Source organism: Mustela putorius, unplaced genomic scaffold (assembly GCF_011764305.1).
Source record: "Mustela putorius furo isolate JIRA1106 unplaced genomic scaffold, ASM1176430v1.1 tig00000831_pilon_pilon_pilon, whole genome shotgun sequence".
In the NCBI taxonomy this organism is placed as follows: Eukaryota; Metazoa; Chordata; class Mammalia; order Carnivora; family Mustelidae; genus Mustela; species Mustela putorius.
The window spans coordinates 4,847,456-4,860,084 of record NW_025421490.1 but is presented as its reverse complement, the minus strand read 5'-3'; the positions used below and the strand labels follow the sequence as shown (position 1 = coordinate 4,860,084).

Genomic DNA, 12,629 nt, shown 5'->3' with positions numbered 1-12,629 from the left:
GTCTTTGAGTCCCTGCTGATTTTTCTTGTTATTCAGAGTGGATCATTTCTATTGATCTGTCCTCAAATTTACTGATTTTATTTTCTTCTGCAATCTCAAACCTGCAATTGAGCCCCTTGAATGAACATTTAATTTACTGTACTTTTCAATTTCCCCTTGGTTCTTTTTTATCCTTTCCATCTTTTTTGTGATTCTGTATTCGTCACTGCCATCATTTTCCTTAAAGGCTTTTGACATCATTTTACTTAGTACGTGGGAGTCTTTGCTGACTCCAACATTTTTGGTCAAAGACAATCTATACTGACTGGTTTGTTTTTCTTTCTCCATATAGGTGTACTTGCTTTCTCTGCATGTATCGTAATATCTTGTTTAATTCAGAACACTGTAGATAATATACTGTGGCAAATTTTAATTCAGACCACCCCCCACCAAGGGCTGTTGTTGGTTTTCTTTACTAGCTTACCTGGACTAAATCTAGGAAATCTGTCTCTCTACAATGAAAGGTTGTCCTTGTCCCTTCTTAGTTCTCCATCCTCACTCCCCTCCACCAAGCATGACATCTTAGGGGTCAACTCTGCATCTGCATAGCTTTTTATTGAGGAAAGAATGGTCACACATTTGTTCAAACACCACAAGCCAATGAGATTTCTATCTGCTGATGGAACTGTGTATGAGCCAGTGAGGTCACTCAGAGTTAGGGCCATTTTTTAGTCCGCCCCATCTTCCCGGGATGTGCATGCAGGCTCCAGTGGGCAGGTGAGCGTGGGTGGCTGGGCCCACTCCAGACTCTGCTGTGCGTATGCACAACCCCCAGTCAACTAACCGTCCGTGGAGACTTAGCAAGCCTCCTATCACCTCCTCACCTTCAGGAAGTTCCTGTTCAAATCCTGGCTAGTCCACCTGTCCACTATTCATGCCAAACAGTCCCCCAGTTTCAAGAAGGTAGAGCCACAGACCCTCCCTGTTACTTGCCATCAAAATCTCCACTTTAACGAACAATTCTTCAAGTCAACTGAGCTGCCTGTTTTTGACTGTCCAGCTTTACTGCTGCTCGGGAGGAGATCTGTTGACCTCCACATTTGATCATGTAATAAGGAAATCAAAGCCAACTTTTTCAAAGCAATTATTTAAAATAACTTCAAAGACATAATTAGTACAATTATATATATATTAGATATATATAATGTGTATATGTATATACATATATACATAATAGACAATTATATACATGTTTCACCACCCTTCATTTCAGAAAGATACATTGCTTCCATGTCTGTCTTACAGATAGCTTTTCATGACCAGAAGTAATAAAACCATCAGTCACAGTGTTTTTGCAGTAATCACTTTAATAAGAAACATTAAGTCCTTCATTCATTCTGAAAATTCTTGCTCTGCTGTAGAAACATAGCTGGAGTCAAGCAGGCATTTGGCACACCAGATTTCACAGATCTTCAAGATAAGTTCAACTCTTCAATCAAAAGTCCAGTTAATGAAGAGGTGAGCAAGACTGGCATGCTAACATAATAGTTCTCTGAGAGATGCCAAAAGTTCAATAATGACTATGCAAAGGCATGCTATCTCCACACTAGCATGAGACAAATTTCATTATATCCTGCTGAGATTTCAGTAATATGCAGCCTGCACTAATAACATTAGATAAATTATTCATCTTCACTATCTACATGCAAATAAAGGAACATATCTCTGCCTGATGATATAATGAGTTATTTTCCAATCCAATGATTCATTAAAGAGCAGGAGAACTAACAATAGTCTGGGTTTTTTTTTTTTAATTGAAAAATATAGTACACTGAAGACAAAGTAGGAAATAACATAAAAGTCCCTCATTATATCTGGCCAAAGATGAAAAGAAGAAAATTCAACCACAGAACAGTTGTTTTTTTTTTTTTTAATGGACTAGAGGAATGAAACTTTTATTTGTTATAAACCAACTCATTTAAGAATCCTTGTGCAAACAGACTGCTGTTTCAAATTAATTCCCTAAGTGTAGAGACCACAGACTAAAAACATATACTGCAAATCATTACCTCTCGATGCGCAGTTATCAATAATGAAACCATCTAAAACAAATTGAAATTTGATAGACTAAAAAATAAAAGTGAGGTGATGTGTTTGGGAAGAACAGGAGAGAAAACAAGAATGTTGGAACAGGGAAACATGCTCAGGGAATAAAGATGTGAAAAGTGAAAAAGGAAATTTCTGGAGCAATTTGTGCTGCAAACGAACATGCCATTCTTACGACGGGACCACGAAGCAAGGAGCACAATTACACACTCACACATTGCTTCTTTGTTCGATCCCTTCTGGCCACTCAGGCCTTGCACCATGATGGGGAAGGCATGCAGCTCAGTGAATACTGATTTATTTTGTGACTACTGTGAATTTCATCACCCTTCACGGCTAGATTGAAGAGAGGGGGGGAGGGCGCGGAATCAGGACAACGGAGTCTGAAAGAAAAACAGAGTGAAAATACCCGTTTTGACATCACTTCAATCACACAGAGGAAGAAATTAAAGGAGTAAGTATTAATAGGAACAGATGGGAGGAATGACGCTCAGTGTGAACAGATCAACTGATAATAACAGGAGACCACCAAGGAGATGGAGATAAAGATGTAAAGTGATTAAAACAGAGATAAGCAATTTTAATACAAAGATTTTTTTTTAAAAAGCAGATTGCCTTAATATGCAGAATGGGACACACTCAAACGCAGTATTTCTGAAATCTTTTGTCTTCTCCATTCTAAATGTAAATTGACATTTCATCTCATATAAATAATGGTCAGATGTGTCTCAGTGGGTTTATTAACCATCTTTAATAAACATCTCCCTAAGTCGTTACTCAGCAATGTCACAAAAATTCACCCCTGTTAAAACCAAATTTAATTTTAAGCCTGAGGCTTTCAGCGGTTATTTTTCAATCAGCTACAAAACCTTGATTCTGTGCTGGTTTTTACATTTGATCCAGTCCACAAAGAATGTTACTAAACAATTTTATGAGCTAAAATTCTTATGTATTGCAAAATTTTGAGCCAAGAGCTAATTTTTAAACATAATCCATCATTATATGCATATTTGTAAATTCATAATAAGGGAAAAAAATCTATGTGGGAAAAAAAAACAGGTCTGTTTTGTACAATAATCGCTCTATTAGTTGAATCAATATTCAATGCTGTGTCGAAAGCAAAATATCTTTCCCAAATTCCACAGTGCTAAACGTTGAGAACATTATGGAAATCGAGGGGTTCCATTCCACCCATGTCTACTAGAAAGACAGTCTGTCAACATGTCAGGAAGGCAATTACAATGGTCATTCACAAACAGAAAAGAATCAACCTCCGGAATATGAGCACATATGTTAATTGAGTGATAGAAACAGGATTACCTACAAAATACATATTTATTAATTAAATTGTTTCGACTTGCAAACCAACCTTCCCTCCTTTGGTTCTCACAGCTAAAGTGGGTTGTACAAATTAACTTCGGGATAGCATTACCCATCGCAGAAGTACCAGTGAGCGAGCAACTTGGCTGGCGGTCGTTTATTCCCCCTCTTTAATGTTCCCTGTTCTTTAAAGGCTCTTTAAATGCCCAGACTTTGCTTCAATATTTTATTCAACCCACCAATTTTCAAAGGCCATTGTGTCCTTAACATGTGGCCACCCACCTTCCACCAGCACAAGAGAGGTCTCATGGCAAGTTTTCTTGATACCTTACTAACTGCTCTCACCGCACACAAACTCGGGCCTATCAGCGACGCATTCAGTGGACCTGTGTGAACCCCAAGCTCTGGGTCTGGCCACTGGAAAACTTCCTCGTGAAGCAACCCAACAAAATGCAAGGGGAAGAGGTAGGAGATTGGCAGAAAAATCAAGCCAAAAGAACAAAGGATACATGTACTACAGATACCCATTCTCACTAAAACAAATGCAGTCACATCAATTTGAATATTAGAAAGGAATGCTCAGTCATTAAGCATCTGCTTTCGGCTCAGGTCATGATCCTGGGGTCCTAGGACCCAGCCCTGATCTGCGGGAGACCTGCTTCTCCCTCTCCCCCTGCTTGTGTTCCCCCTCTCTCTCTTTGTCAAATAAATAAATAAATATTTTTTTTAAAAAAAGGAAAGGAAAGGGATGCTAAATTTATTTATTTTTTTAAGATTTATTCACGGGAGAGAAAGAGAGAGAGAGTAGGAGCAAAGGGAGAGGCAGAGGGCAAGAGAGAAGCAGACGCCGTGCTGAACAGGGAGCCGGATGTGGGACTCAATCTCAGCACCTGAGCTGAGGGCAGACGCTTAACTGACTGAACCACCCAGGTGCCCCAGGAATGCTCAATTTCATCTGTTCCTCTGCAAAATGTTTGGAATTATTACATGACATATCCTCCACAGGCAGTTTTAACTGCCTGATTAATGAAGACAAACAAAAATGTGTCTCTGCTCAATCCAGTGTCACTCCTCAGAGGCAGGCTCCTCTCAAGCAAGCAAGAATTGTCTGACAGTCATACTCGAGTGTGACCTTCCCTGGTAATAATTTCATTTTAAAAGGAGAAAGCGAAGTAAAACTTGGGATTTAGGGGGAATAACTTGCCACAAGGCAAAGCTGGAACACCTTACAGGAAGGGCCAGAATGGACTCAAACACACAAAATCCTTCCAATTGAAGCCCCAATTTCAGCTTTTAAGATTTCAAACAAGTATGAAGAACTTTATTTTTTTTTTTACTTATTTATTTTTTACTTGACACACAGATATCACAAGTATGCAGAGCAGCAGGCCGAGAGAGGGGGGAAGCTGGCTCCCTGCTGAGCAGAGAGCCCGATCTGGGGCTCAATCCAGTACCCTGGGATCATGACCTGAGCAGAAGGCAGAGGCTTCAACCCACTGAGCCACCCAGGTGCCCCAAACAAGTATGAAGACTTTAAATGTGAACCAGAACAAGGACACCTAGGAAAAGATAATAAAAGAAGGAAAGAACATTCAGACTCAGCTGCCCCAAGAGACGGAATTAGAAGCGTGAATCCGAGGGTAAGTGGAGAGAGGCGGGCTTCGGTGCTGTTTATGGACGTGCATCTCCAGGGGTGAACAAAGTGTAAGGGAAGCGGACACCCTACCTGACGGGTAGCTGGGTTGGAGAGGAAGCTAAAATGAGGTCATAAGACAAAGTTTAAATCCCTGCCAGTTTGAGGATCATTTAATGTCAAAACTCTTGCTGCACACAAAGGGTACCTATGCTGTAATTAGAAGGATGTGAAATTTAAGTATGATCCAAAACTACAGAAGATTTTAAGACAATATTTTCTTCGCTTTGCAGAGCATTGCTGGCACAACTGATAATGACAATCAGTGTAAGGTCACCACATGACCGAAAGACACACATCACAAATAATCCACGTAAGCAAAATGTCTTCTTACCCTAAAGGAGACACCTTCTGGGGGCAAGTTACCATAAACGCTGAATGTTGTGTTTTAATGACATCTCTTACAAGCTGTTGTACCTTATATGACAGTGGGAGATTTGTGTGGTACCAATTTATTTTTCCAAATGTAAATTAAGTGTACATCAAAACATGCAAGGGTTAATGGCAGTCTCATGTCAGTAACTCTGCGTTAGCAGGACCCGAAAAAGAACTCCTTAGTTCACTGGCTGTCTGGCTATAATCGGCTCTTCTGAACTATAAATTTGCAAAACAGCTTCGAGGCCTTAGTGTTTACAGCAGTAACGCAATGTCTGCTTCAGTTTGGTATGCAGAGCAATCCACGGTCAGGACACATAACTTAATGATAGCCCGTGCTCAAACCTACATTCTGAAAGTACTGCATCAGGTGACAGAAGCAGAGATAACAGACCCTACGCTACAGGGCATCCAGGCCGCTAGGACACAAGAACAGTGAAATACAGACACACGGAACCTGTAAAGTACAAGCTCCTCGTGAACTTTCACAAACTGAACTTTTAAAAACTGAAGTTCAATTCCCACTTTCAATCGCGAATGAAAATTTCAAGTTTCCTCCTGTTGTCATTCAACTCAAGCCCGTGTGAAGCGTGACAGAAGAGAGACAGGAAGGGAAGGAAGTTGGAGAGGTCCCGCCTCTGGACCCTAAAACAGACCTGGTCTGCGCTTCACTTCCTCTCCCACCATGAGCTGAACACACTTCTACTGTGGCTGTCTCACGGCAATCGGTAAGGGAGGAGGTACGAAACGGGGCACCTGGGGCGTCCTTGCTGGCTTTAAATTCATACTCTTAGTCCTCAGCCCCTTGGGAGAGGTGTTCTCACTGCCCTTCTATAAAATGACGACAATGGGCTAAGCACAGAAATGTAAGGAAAACAAAGATGCGCATTTTATAGCATAGCACAATACAGTAATGCATATGCATAACAGAAACAAAAGCTCTACGTATTACAGACAAGCTTTAAAAATGATGTATGCAGGGCACCTGGGTGGCCCAGTGGGTTAAAGCCTCTGCCTTTAGCTCAGGTCATGGTCTCAGGGTCCTTGGATCAAGCCCTGCATGGGGCTCTCTGCTCAACAGGGAGCCTGCTTCCCCCTTTCTCTTCTGCCTGCCTCTCTGCCTACCTGTGATCTCTCTCTGTCAAATCAATGAATAAAATCTTTTTAAAAAATGATGTAGGAAATATTATTTTATCAATACTGAAACACAACATAAAGACTACCTTTTCTACATGCAAAAAAAAACAAAAACAAAAACAAAAACAAAAAACAAAAAACCAACCAAGCAAACCAACCCTATCCTGTCCTTAGTACCGCCACCACTGACTTCTGTCCAAAAGCCATGCAAGGTCTCAAGGAAAACAGATTTGCAAAAATAACTGGAATGAAGCGACAGAGATGGGCTGGCAAGTGTTTCTAGGAAGAGCTCGGCACCAAGAGACTGGGGTCAACTCTCCCAGGAAAGATCAGGGGAGGCTTCACAGAGAGCTGACCTTGCTGGGCAAGCAGGATACAATTTAAATATACGATTATACGTATTTCACAGCACCTCCGGACACAGTACTACTAACACAGCAAGCAGAATTCGTTGCTGGAATTCCTGCTTGTTGCTCATTTTCCACTTTTTAAAACCAATCTAGTTAAAAGCCTATTGCAAAAACCAGATTTCTCTGCAAAGATTTATTAAGACTTGGCATGAAAGAATCCCACTGTGAAAACCACACCTTCCAAGATGACAGTATTTCTAAATATGGTTTATGAAGGAGAAATTATGTGGGCTTGAGATGCATTCTTAAATCTAATCCAAAGAGTGATCAAACGTTATTTTTGAAACTTAATTTTGAGAAATTACGATTAATGTTCAGGACGAGATGCTAAAGACCGAAAGTTCAAAACCCTTCTCCTTACAGCTTCATGATTTATCTAGCCTAAATACAAAGCTGAGATAGAAAACACCGTCCATAACCTTAAAAAATACGGATTACCCTGACCCACCCATTTAAGAGTAAAAAACTATAAAGTGTACTTCAAATAAAAACCTTCAAAAAGTATCTCTAATACACACACCCAAGGGAATTTTCTCTGTAAAACCTTTCATTAGCTTTTTATTGTTTAAATCGGCTTTGTATTGGTTGCTTACGGTTAAGGTATACTTTCATTCTCTCATTTCCTAAATTAAGCACCTTTATAGTGAAGTAAGACTCAAATATTCTAGTTACAATTTTTTTTTTAAGTGAAACAAATCTGGGGGGCACCTGGGTGGCTCAGTGGGTTAAGCCTCTGCCTTCGGCTCAGGTCATGATCTCAGGGTCCTGGGATCGAGCCCCATATTGGGCTCTCTGCTCAGCAGGGAGTCTGCTTCCCCCCTCTCTCTCTGCCTGCTGCTCTGCCTACTTGTGATTTCTTTCTCTCTCTGTGTCAAATAAATAAATAAAAACATTAAAAACAAATAAATGAAACAAATCTTTACTGACTCCTTACAAAAAATTACTTTGGCACAAAATGGGGACGGCTAGTAAAACTAAGGGAGGAGCTGGGGGAGAAAGAGATCGCAGAGGAAAACAAGAAATGGGAAAGAAGGAAATGTGTAAGCCCGGATACGAAAGGGAATGAGAAGTGGAGGAGCAGAGGCATTCGACGACAGGCATGAGGAAAGGAAATGAGGAACAGGCCTCACTTTCTCACTCCCCTCCAGTCAAGGTAAGCAGCTTAACAGAAAGTAAAGAACACGAGATTAGAGAACTAGGTTTCAAATTATAACACACTGCTGCCTCGCTGTGTAATCAGTAATACCAGGGTTCCTGTGGAGTACAAATGAATTAATGTATATGGAAAGGGTGAGCTACAAAGAGCTAGACAGAAGTTAATTACAGTTGCTACTATAATTAATGCAATTGTAATCCTATCAAGATCTACAGCGCTAATGACGTTTTTCAAAAGCAAGGAGGAAAAGAGATTCTCGAAACTTACAAACACTAGATGTTAAAGTCAGAGCCCATTTATTTTTTAAGCTCTGGAGGGCTAAGAAATAGGTCACAAATAATTGCACTGATGATCATCATCAAATCTGCGAATGATTTTTTTAAATATATAAATTAAAGAAGATTCAAGGTCATTCCTATTAAATCACTCATTTGCATCCTGATACAGTTTCCTGAAAACTGAGGGACGAGGAAGAAAGCATAAACGGCGTGCCAGAACCACACAGGATCCTGGTAAGTCTGAGCATCTACGCCTACAGCATCTACGCCCCACCCAGGACACCTGAGTGACAGGATCCTTATCAGACTGCAACAGTGGCCCCCACAGCAGTGCATCTAGGTGAAGGGCCACACGGCAGACCCTCTAAGCCTCAGTTTCCCCAAGTTCTGATAACCCACTCTGCCAACTCCCTTTCTGGCGAGGAGCCCCTTCTCAGCCTCCATTCTTCTCTCCACAAACACACTTGACAGGCCCTGCTCTGGGTGCTGTTCTCACCTTCCACTCAATCCCCTCGAGTTGCTTTTTTTCCTCCAGCAATCCTAGTCACCAAGATGAAAATGGTCTATCCCAAAGAGCCCAAAATAAACACGCCCCAGGGCAGAAGTGAACTTGGTTCAAAGTAGCCGACAACTCTGAAGCATCAGGGAGCAGCCAGCTGCCCATCAGCGCCCAGGACGGGGTTACAGCAGAACGAAGTAAAGGCAGACGAGCCCCAGGACTGCCACTGTATGACTTCAAGACCCTTTTCGCTGGAAAATACAAAAATATACAAAAGAAAACGGCACGGTATGTCCTTTACAAACATTTTCAACTTCATTTTTTTAAGGAGGAAGGCATAGGGCAAAAAAAGTAAAATCTGGCAGAAGGAGATTAGGATGTGAGAAAAAGTGTCTCCCGTTCTAGTAACTTTGGCTAGAGATCACTGTCCAAAATGTCAACATTTCATTCTAATGACAGACTCTGAAAGTCAGTGGTACATTGCAGACTCAAACACTACTGGAATTTCAGAGCCAAAGGAACCTTCCATGTCACACAATTCACAACTCCAGAAACAGAACTGATGAGGTTGTGTGGGTTGCTGAACATGACATTGTTAAAAGAAGAACCAGATATTTCCACACTCTTCATACTCTGAATCCGGGATTCTTACTCCTCATGGCAGCAGACTTAGCACAGTTTAAAGAAATGGTACATCTGAGTGTTGGGAGTTACGATAAAGATTTCATGTGTCAGAAACTACCTTAGAAAGACATTTCAATTACTACATCTTCACTATTCTATAAAATGTACGTTTTGTTGCAGAACAGTAGTTCTGATAAACCTCTACTTAAAACCCACCCATAGTTGATAGTCTAACTGGAGATTTTGCAAATGAGTTCCCTGGCCTCAAAATAATAATTACAGGAAATTGGTAATTTATTCTCGAAGTCTCAGTAGTAATTGCTACATATAGGCTACATGCTTTGTAGAGTGTTACAGAATGAATTTTTTAAAAGAAGAAAAAAAAAAAAAAAAAGACGGGCGCCTGGGTGGCTCAGTGGGTTAACCCTCTGCCTTCAATTCAGGTCATGATCTCAGGGTCCTGGGATCGAGCCCCGCATCGGGCTCTCTGGTCAGCAGGGAGCCTGCTTCCCACCCGCTCTCTGCCTGCCTCTCTGCCTACTTGAGATCTCTCTCTGTCAAATAAATAAATAAAATCTTAAAAAAAGAAAGAAAAGAGAGTAAAAAAATGAATATCCCCAAACATATACAAAATGTTAAAATCAAGAAACATTCTTTCTCTATGCCAATTATTATCAATATTAGGTTTTCTAAGAAAAGGTTGAGAGCATCACCTTATAAACAACATCCTAAAATTGTCTAATTAAGTAAATTCCCCTCTCAAACAAAACTTTCAAGACAAAGAGAAAATCAGATTTAAATTTCCTGTGTACTCTGACTTGTCAACTTTATATTGTCCATTTTTTCATGTGGCTACGATATAATACATGATTTAACTGGCAAAAAAATACTCATGTTTTGGGATGCCTGGGTGGCTCAGTGGGTTAAAGTCTCTGACTTCAGCTCAGGTAATGATCCCAGGGTCCTGGGATCAAGCCCCACATCAGGCTCTCTGCTCAGCGCGGAGCCTGCTTCCATTCCTCTCTGTTTCTACCTGCCTCTCTGCCTACTTATGATTTCTCTCTGTCAAATAAATAAATAAAATCTTAAAAAAAAAAAAAAACTAATTTTGGTAGATTTCTCAAGGATGATCATGATTTTTATGCATATTTTCCTTGGACACCGAAGTTCTAATACACCTTTAACATGACCTGGCTTTCACTTTCTATTTCTAATGGTTTCCACTTTCTCTGTCTTTATGGAAGCCAACTATAACGTACTCATGGAGAATTACCAGTACAATTTACTATCGTGTTAGGAAAACAGAAGAACAGCACAATTAACCTACAACTTCACCCTCTATTTGAAAAGTATAGTGCAGCTGCTAGTATTATTTAAGTTGATGTCTCAATGACTCCTACTACATTTTGCCAAACAAAAACTGCATTCTTTAAATGAAGATTAAAACTTTTCCTGATGAATACAAAGATATATATGAGATGTGTGCTGGGTACAAAAGCAGTGTGCCACGTGCTGATTCTCTTCTAAGGTAGCCATAATGAAGGAAGAACACTGTATGCAGAAAATTTTTTTACATATATTAAAGTGTTTTAAAATCATATTTGTTTTCATGCTTCTATGAGAGCTTCAAAAAAAGACTAACTCATCCACTTGGCATATTTTGCTAAATAATCCTATCACGGTAAATAGAAATTAGAACCTTTGGACTCAGAAACTGGTATACCTCAGAATACCAAATAGTTGAAATGAAAATGATATTCAAACTTAAAAATCAGGATGTTCACACTTAGAAACTGTTTTCCATTAAGAGTTTCACAAAATCTAGACAACAGTAGTATATACATCTTCAGAGAACTCGACAGTATCTGTAGTCTCCCCTTCACGCAGTCGGCTATGACGAACTAAAGATCTCCGAGAGTGGGAGCCGGATGTCACCAAGATGGCAACAGGTCGGGCCTGACTTCACTTCCTCTCCCAAGAACAACCACTGTTCAAGAACAAAAGATCACGGAAGGAATCCTAGAACGTGGGGTGAGGTGGAAGTACCCCACTGCGCTTCAAGACCTATCTAATTGTTCTGCATATAAAATAAGTAGCTGCACACGGATGGCACCGCCCCTCCCCCAGTCAGTGCAGCTCCAAGAGGAGAGGTTTCTTAGGCCACTGATCTCTCCAGGAGGAATAGAAAACCCCAGAGGGGTCAATCCATCTCTCCCATATCATGGGTCCTTGGTGGGAGCAGCTACTCTGATCTCACACCACAGGGGTTGCCAAACAATCTGTGGGGCCCAGTCACTGGGAATCTTGACTAGGACAGAAAAGGGGGAGGAAGGGCCTGCAACAGGCAGCACACGCAGTGCCCACGTAGTGACTCCAACAAGCAGGTACTCTCATCTGCAGAACAAACTGGCTGCACACGATGCAAGGGAACTAGGCTGGGTATAGACCTGCCTGATTCTCATCCTCAGATAAGGAATTCTGCTGGTCCTAGAGCCAGGCTGGGCCATGCCCACGCAGCGTCCTGACTCAAAGCCCCCCACAGTAGGAAGTGCCTTCCGGTCCCATCAGAACAGAAGGGCTGCTGACAAGACCTAGAAGCTACGTGGCCAGCGAAGAAGAGCAGGCAGACCGCCCTGCTCAGTCAGGGGATGTGTTACACCTCAGCTTGAATGAAGACAAAAATCAAAGAGCTTTACTGGTTTTAGAGCTGTTTCTCCTGCTGTGCCTGGGCAGGAATCTAATTCAGAGCCCTGCTCAGGGCTGAATACAGCTTCAGCCTGTCTAACCACAGACACTACCTGGGCCACACAGGAAGCCGGGGGGCCCATTCAACAGTCCTACAGAAGGTGACACTCACACGTACAATGCAGCCCATGCCTTTTCCCACTTGCCGAGCAAACCTGGTGGGTTTACCTGACCAGCAAATTCAGTGCACACTCAGGCCTGATCCAGGCCCCCAAACAATGAGCTATATAGCTCCTAGGCCCTTCTTCGTTCTCCGCCAGAGCAGACAAGCTAATTCTTAGCCCCACCTACTACTGAATACAGTTCT

The 12,629-nt window shown here is 41.4% G+C and overlaps 1 protein-coding gene across 4 annotated transcripts in view; it reads right to left on the bottom strand.

Annotated features, from left to right (window-relative positions):
• The window catches only part of CDKAL1 (CDK5 regulatory subunit associated protein 1 like 1), a 647,814-nt gene that overhangs the window by 422,657 nt on the left and 212,528 nt on the right, over positions 1–12,629 (bottom strand). The window lies entirely within an intron of this gene.